Below are 8,389 nucleotides of genomic sequence, written 5' to 3'. Positions count from 1 at the left end.
TTCCTTTGCAAATAGGAGAGAGATGTGTTTGAAAATGGCTGTTTAAGAACAAAAGATGTATATGGAAAGCCCAAAATCTGAGAACCATCAGATTATGAGAGTCTGTCTACTTTCCTGTAGTATTAAATAAGAAATAACCTTGTACATTCCTCAGAAGTGTAAATTGTGGTATAATGATGTCTCGTATTTTGTAGTTTGTTTCTATTTGTAATGAGACTCAAGTTAGAGGGGGAGAAGACTGAATTGGATAGTTTCCAGGAGTCAAGGAGGGCAAGTGGAACACGCCAAAAATAAGACTTAAAAATAAAAAATGGTTGGGGGTTGGGGGGAATTTCCCTGGAAAATAAAAAAAGAAAAACTTGAAAGCTCCAGATCAGGGAGTGGCAGAGAAGCCAAATGAATCCCCTTGCTATTGGAAATAATGTCTGCTATCCATGTCTTTACTTTTTTCAATCACTGTGTAAAAAATCTGCCCTTCAAAATAATTCCATCATCTACATCGACAGTGAAAGCTGCGAAACAGCTACCCATTTTTGGGTTAGGAGAGCTCATCTGAGAATTTGGAATTTGAAGGATTCCCCTGGAAGTAGAGTGAGAACAGCCTTCCAGATTTTCTGCTCAGCTGTATGAAACCGTCACATACAGATGAAGATGGACAGTAGCTCCATTGCATCCTGTTTCAAGAGGCAGGATAGTAGCATCTCCTTCCTTATGTGAGGAAGTAATTTTGTTGATGTAAGTGAATTTAAGTACTCAGTAAGCTTCCTCTGGCTCAGAATGTGCAAGCAAGATGAGCTGAGCTGAGGTGTTTTCAAGCCACTCTGTCGTGTATCAAATTTGAAGAACGGCATCCTGAGATCTCTGTATATCAAGATAGCAGGTTACTCAACATGGTTGCATGGTCTCAGAAAATACTTGGTCTTCAAAAACCAGTCTTTCCTCTGGTCTGTTTTGGCTGCTTCTTGATCACTTGGTCAGGGCTGTCCAGAGTGATACACAAAGTACAAGACCAGTACCTCTGAGTTCAGCAATAGCCATGGGAGTGCTTTGGTATTGTAACTTGCATCAGGGCACATCAAATCTTGTCCACCAAATACCTTTAAAAACACTGTTCTTCAACAGTTGAAATATTTCCTGGAAGAGATGTACTGACTGCTATTTGTTGCACCCTCAGATGAATTTTTCTATGGTCACAATGAGAATCTCCAGGTTTTCCTGTTGAAGACCCAGTGGTCCAACAGGGCACCTCTTATAGACTGTTGAGGATGACCTTTTTGGTGGTTGTAACTAAATTCAAGCTAACAGCTTGGGTAGCAGAATATCAATGGACAAGATCCTTCAGAAGGGTTGTGTTTACAGTTGTAAAAAACAGCACTTGTCATTTCACCTTTCACCTTCTATTCATGTTATATGATTAGGAGTCTTCAAATCCAATTCTCCAGAGAGTTGAATTTAGCAGCTTTGATACTTTTTGGTTTTTTAGTTATTTAGTGTCCTAGGACTGATAGACTCGCCCACCATGTGACTGAGGGAGCACCCACAGACAAATACTTGGAGATTTCTTCATAGATCTTGTTTGAGATGTCTTCTCTGTATCAACAATTCTAACATCTTCAGATTTCTTTGCAGTCTTTCACGGGGTGCTGTGTGTTCTCAAGAGGGGAGGGCATTCTGGGGATTTCCACAGTATTGCTGAGGGAAAAAAAGAGTTAGGACTTGGCTAAAGATACACCCAGCATATATTCCTGTTTTGGGTCCAACTTGAGGGTGCCTAATATGTGATAATTTGGTTGCTAATTCAGTTGCATCTGCTGTCTGGTTGATGAGAAGCCTGTAGATTAGTGAATCTGAGCCTTTTGCTATTGCAGTATTGTATTGGGTTTGTATTGTGTTGGTAAGGTTTTGGGAGCAGGGGAGGCTGCAGGGGTGGCTTCTGTGAGAAGCTCCTAGAAGCTTCCCCTGTGGCCAACAGAGGCAATGCCAGCCGGCTCCAAGGTGGACCTGCTGCTGGCCAAGGCCGAGCCCATCAGTGATGGTGGTAGCACCTCTGGGATAACATTTAAGAAGGGAAAAAGTTGCTGTGCAGCAGCAATTGCAGCAAGGAGAAAGGAGTGAGACTATGTGAGAGGAACAGCCCTGCAGACACCAAGGTCAGTGAGGAAGGAGGGGGAGGAGGTGCTCCAGGCGCTGGAGCAGAGATTCCCCTGCAGCCCATGGTGCCAGACCATGGTGAGACAGCTGTGCCCCTGCACCCATGGAGGTCCACAGTGGAGCGGATATCCACCTGCAGCCCGGGGAGGACCCCATGCTGGAGCAGGTGGATGTGCCCAAAGGAGGTTGTGACCCCATGGGAAGCCCGTGCTGGAGCAGGCTCCTGGCAGGACCTGTGGACCCATGGAGAGAGAGGAGCCCATGCTGGAGCAGGTTTGCTGGCAGGACTTGTGACCCCATGGGGGACCCACGCTGGAGCAGTCTGCTCCTGAAGGACTGCACCCCATGGAAGGGACCCACGCTGGAGCAGTTCCTGAAGATCTGCAGCCTGTGGGAAGCACCTACATTAGAGAAGTTCATGGAGGACTGTCTCCTGTGGGTGGGACCCCACACTGGAGCAGGGGAAGAGTGTGAGGAGTCCCCCCCTGAGGAAGAAGGAGCGGCAGAGACAACATGTGATGGGCTGCATCACACCATTCCCTGCACTGCTCAGGAGGAGGAGGTGGAGAAATCAGGAGTGAAGTTGAGCCTGGGAAGAAGGGAGGGGTGGGGGGAAGGCATTTTAAGATTTGTTTTTATTTCTCATTACCCTAGTCTGATTTGATTTATAATAAATTAACTAATTTTCCCAAGTGGAAGTGTATCAGTGACAGTCTTTTTGCCCCTCATGGTAATTAGTGAATGATTTCTCCCTGCCCTTATCTCAACCCACAAGCCTTTTATTATATTTTCTCTCCCCTGTCCTGCCAAGGAGGGGAGTGATAGAGTGGCTTTGGTGGCACCTGGTGTCCAGCCAGGGTCAACCCACCACACGATCCAAGTCTTGGGAGCCTGAACATCCAATAAATTACAACAGTATTTGCCTTACCCCTGGAACTATGTCATTAACTTGACTTGATGCTTCCTTTATTTTATAAAACATACTCTTGTGGGCTAACCCCAGCCGGCAGCTAAGCCCCATGCAGCTGCTCACTTGCTCCCCCTGCAGCGGGATGGGAGAGAGAGAAGGGTAAAAGTGGAAAAAACATACAGGCTGAGCTGAAGGCAGTTTTACAAGTGAAGCAGAAGCTGTGAGCACAAGCAAAGGCAATTAACTTTGCACTCTGCAGTTCAGAACTATTGCTGCATGCTCCATCTTCATTATGTGGGTCTTGTGCCCTGTGGTTTCAATAAGCCGTTCACCAGTTTTCTGAGAGAATGTGTGTGGTGTTGATTTTCTTTAGAAGGTTAAAAAAAGTTCAGTAACTCAGACATGACATCTAAGGTTTCTCTCATCTGCCTCAAACCACACCTTTTTGACAAAGTGCTGCTCTTCACAAAAATAAATCTAAGCAGAAACTTATCTTCACATCTTGTTTCTTGCATTTTTCTGTGTAACACAAAGTTTGAGGGTTTGTTAGGATTGCTATTTTTATAGCATGCGTTATCTTTGTTCACACTGCTCACAGGAAGGAGATGCACACAATACATAAGCTAAATATACTTTTTATTAGCAAGGCTTTTAAAACACAGTCTTGCATTCGGCAGCTTAGCTGAACACGGTTTAAAGCAGATTGAATTACTTCATGCACCACTAAAATAGAAGATGGGTGCTGTATCCCTGCAGGAACAACATGCTTCATTTTCAATTTAACTCACACCAGTTTCAGCTGACTTCCCATCTTTCCTACATCTGTTGGGAAACCCACTGCCCTTGTTGGTAAGACTACCAAGATACTCTCACTGTGGAAGTTTGTTGTCTATTTCTGTCCATTCACATCTGTGACTGACTGCCCCTTTTTTCCTCTCCTTACTTCCCCTTTTCTGCCAGAAAGGGGGGGCTGGTGCAGCAGGGCTGGCCTCTCCTGCGTCATTGCACCAGTTCTTATATTCTGAAGGTGTGTTTGCAGTCAGCTTTGGTTTCTTCCCTCCATCGACCTCCCCATCAGCTTCCTCCAGCATGCTAAGCCCCCTTCATGCCTCCATTCCTGATATGTCCGAGAGGCTCTAGTCCACATTTACCATCAAACATTAAGTTTGTCACTGATACACCAGCTGAAATCTCTGCTACAGACCTACCTCCAACCCACTCGGGTTACCAATTTGTTTTGTACAGGTGTTTTCTCAGTCCTGATTCTTACCTTGTCTCCCTCCTCCACCTCCCACCCCCCCCATGCAACTAGCCCTTCTCTTGCTCTGTTCCATTTCTTGAATCTATCCATGGTCACATGTGGCCATACCTGGTGTTTGATTCACAAATTAGCTACTTCCATGTTCTGGTATCTCCCTAGAACTTAAGCCAAACATGGCAAAAACTGAACTGTCTTCTTTATTATTCCTCCTCCTTCCTCTTACACTGTTTTGATAACCACCATCACCACATTCCAGTGAGACAGTTATAAAAATGCTATAAAATCACATCTCCCCAACTAGCAACTTTCTCTGCCATTTGCTTTAGCACTATGCCCATACCACTCTGCCCCAGCTTTGACTATCAGAATCTTCTCTCAAGCATTTTCTACAGCACCAGATCCATGCAAACCACCACCTTTTCCCTCTTTTTGAACACTACAGCTCTCTGAATGCCTTTTCCTCCCCATAGTTTGACTCTGACTTAAGAGTTCCCCGCTTCTCCAAACCAAAATAATTGGCCTCTAGGTGAAACTGTTTTAATATTACTCCTTTAGCCTTCCATCTGTCATCAGTTTTCACACATAAAGATAAAACAAGCTTAGCATGCAAGCCTCAGGTAGGTTTATCATCTAAATCAAAGCTGAGGTTTTGCCCACAAGTTGCTTGCAGCTCAGGAGAGAATACTTCAGCTGACAGCAGATGTTCTGTACACATTTACATTGCTCATCTAAAAAAAGAAAGGGTGTAACCCAAGCATACTCCAGCAAAAGCAGAAATAACTGAGGCATGACACATGGAAATAACGTTTACATAGTATCTCCAAGTCCAGGTGTATCGTGTGTGTGAACATAAATATAGGTAGATGAATATAAGCCTTTATCTCATTTAGAACTGGAATTCCACAAGCAGCATACCGGGACCTAACAGAGAAACAGGCAAGATCAGAGTACTGACTTTCCAAATTGTGCCAGGTAGATATAAGGTAGCAGGATCAGTTCTTGAACAGCAGTAACTCAGTGCTCACATAGAAGCTGGTCCTAGAATCCAAACTGATGAAAAATGAACCATTTCCCTCTCCTCAGAGTACCCCGTGGAACTGTATCAAATCTCTCTGATCATCTTGCCTCTAGCTTTAGACTTATGGACAACTATTTTTTTATTTACATACCTAGTTAAAAAAAGAACCTAAAAAATGCCAGGATTCCATAATATTTTGTGACTACATAACAAACCTAGTTGTTAATTTTCTTTATGTTGGCATGTAAGTCTATAGAATGTGTCCAGGAACATGAGCCTGAATTTTACTTTATTGAAGCATGCACTGTAGGCAATGTAGGCTGATACTTGCACATTGCCAGCGATCACAGGATAAAAAGGTGGAGGAGGAAAGTGCAAATTAGGTTAAATTAGTCTCCAGAACAAGTTGTTTCAAAAGGATAGGAGAGCTAAGAATACAAAGTATATTTTTTTCCCAGTTTTGATGACTACTGATGACCACTAGGTTCTAAAAGTTGGCTTAATGTGCTCTATAAGTACAAAATTATTTTAGAAAATCAGCTAGCATGCAGACAGGTGTAATGTGAACTCAAGTTCAGGGTTTGTTTAAACTGAAATGTTCCATAGTGTCTGCAAAGACAAAACCATCCTTAAAACAGTGCTTAGCTTCACTACAATTACTCAATTATACTGTAACACCTTTTTCCCCCTCCATAATCTTTGTTCCTTACACTAAATTAATCCTTGACTTCACACTTCCTTGTGTAATTCGAGCTTCAAAAATTAGCTGAACTCAAATGCCTGTATCATATTCCCCAAAATACAGTCTTTTTCAGGAAAAATGAGCTGTTTATAATTCAATATCCTAACTTCAAATTTGTACCCCTAATGTCACCAAAGCCTTCCTTTCTCTGTCAAAGAGTGTTCCAGTTTCCATTGTTTCTGCTAAATGGAATCAAGTATTATGGTTATTTCAAAAGAAGCATGACTTCTCTTTCAGGTTGGGCAAGGGGAAGAGGGGGAAGTAAATGTCCAAAAACCTCTCATATCAGTTGAGGTACTGTGCTCCCATCTTGCTCTCACCTCAAAAAATAATCCAAAATGATGACAGAATATTGTTACTGTAGGGTTCTAAAATATTATCTAAATTAAAATGTAACAGTATAAACCTCTTAGCATTTTTTGTTCCATAACTCCTTCAAAATGAAATCATTACTATAAGGATGATAATAAAATCGAATAATCATCTGCCTTTAAGGCATACGTGTGCTACCTCTTGCTGTTTAGAAACGTTTGGGAGGTTGCACTGTTACAGCACAGATCCCTCTATTACATGAAAATACCTTCTTGCTTTCTCAGAAGTAGAAAATATGATACCAGGGCGACCAAGTCTCATCTCTTGGCACCACCTTACTGATCCAGTCCTACAACTTCTGGAGCAAATACAATTGCTTCTAGCTCATACATATGTATTGCACGTCAGTGTAACTTCAGTTAATAGCCAATTAAAAATGTAAAAACGTTAGACCAACAGTTCTAGCACAGAGCTCTAAAGTTACAGTATGCCGGCCTTGACACAAGAGGATGGAAGACACCAGCCTATCAACGCTGCATGGATTCACTTCAGCACCTATAGGTTTACAGTTCATATTGCTCACATTCTTTCCTCCCATTGTTCCTCACTGGTCATCACTTGTTATCAGCGAGGACTTACTAGGAGTTTGCAAATTTTACACCCTCTTTCTCTCTCAACAGCAGTTGGCCTAAAAATGACCTTTTCTTCCTTTCAACCGGATATGCAGGTCAGGCCTGCTCAAAGTTTGGGTCTTCATTTAATTTCCTCCATCTTTGAATAAGCACTTTGGATTTCTGGCTGTAGCCTTCTCGTCACAGTTCTTGAGCTGCAAGAGAAAGAACCTACAGCCACATCCCTCTTCAAAACTAGTGTTTTTCATTATGCAACCACCACTCTATGAAATTAATCATTAAAAGAAAAGGTGCCTACACTCACCACGCCAGAAGGAAAACACAGTATACCCTAACAATTCCCCACGTGCTGAGGACTAGGGACGCAGAGCTGTGGGATGCACTTTGGTGTCCCTTACTCAGTTTATAGGCGCTGTTTCTGGGACCTGTACTCTTTCTGTGCATTCACTGGCAAGCCATGGTGCCAGCCCAAAGCAATGCATCTTCCTAAGAGACAGAAGAATCCAATGTTATTGTCACCACTCTCTCTGGATTACTCGCAGAACGGATTTCTGTGTTTACTCACCAGGGTAAAACTTAGCCTTGCTCTTTTGTGGCAAATGTTTTAAGAAGTCAATCATCCACTGGAAACCAAAAGAAAGGCTGCGCTGTCTCCTACCGCTTCGTCAGGTGCCTTCATTAACAAGCACCTATTGTTAAATAATCACATACACACATACAAGGCAGGTTGTTAGGGAACTATGACAAATCTTAGTCCCAGTTCAACGGCTGGATACTACTTAAAATAATCTTAGCAATAATTTAGCTAGGAGACACATTCAGCATTAAGAACCAAACCCAAGCGTAAGAGACATTTTCCCACTATCCTATTAGAAAATACACAGTATGGGTTAACATACCTTTACAAACTCCATAAATCCAAATTAAATTCCTTTAGCTAAAACCGATATTCTTCCTGTCTGTATTTTAGTAATAAAGCTCAAGTAGTAAGCATCCCTTTTAAATCCATGATGTTTAAAACCTTATCTTTCTTACTGAAAGAAGAGCTGAAAAGCAAACAGTCTCCCTTCTGGAACTATTATAACATACAGGAAATTCAATTTTTTTTTTTTTTTTTAAATCTGAGAAACAAAGTATTTCCCCAAAAGACAACTATTCAGTGCCAAGATCTAAACCACAATAAATGCAGTAAGTATGATATAATGCTTTAGGTAAAACTACCCTAAGGCAAAGCTTGAATTTTTACATCTCTTGTTCTCTCAAAATATCAAAGAGGAAAGAAACAGAAATTTCTCTCAAAATCAAAAACCCAAAAGTGAGAAAGTCTAGCTACAACTTTAAACTAGCAATTCCTAGAAGAAAC

Source organism: Pelecanus crispus, chromosome 2 (assembly GCF_030463565.1).
Source record: "Pelecanus crispus isolate bPelCri1 chromosome 2, bPelCri1.pri, whole genome shotgun sequence".
NCBI classification, from domain to species: domain Eukaryota; kingdom Metazoa; phylum Chordata; class Aves; order Pelecaniformes; family Pelecanidae; genus Pelecanus; species Pelecanus crispus.
Note: the sequence above shows the minus strand (reverse complement) of the source record.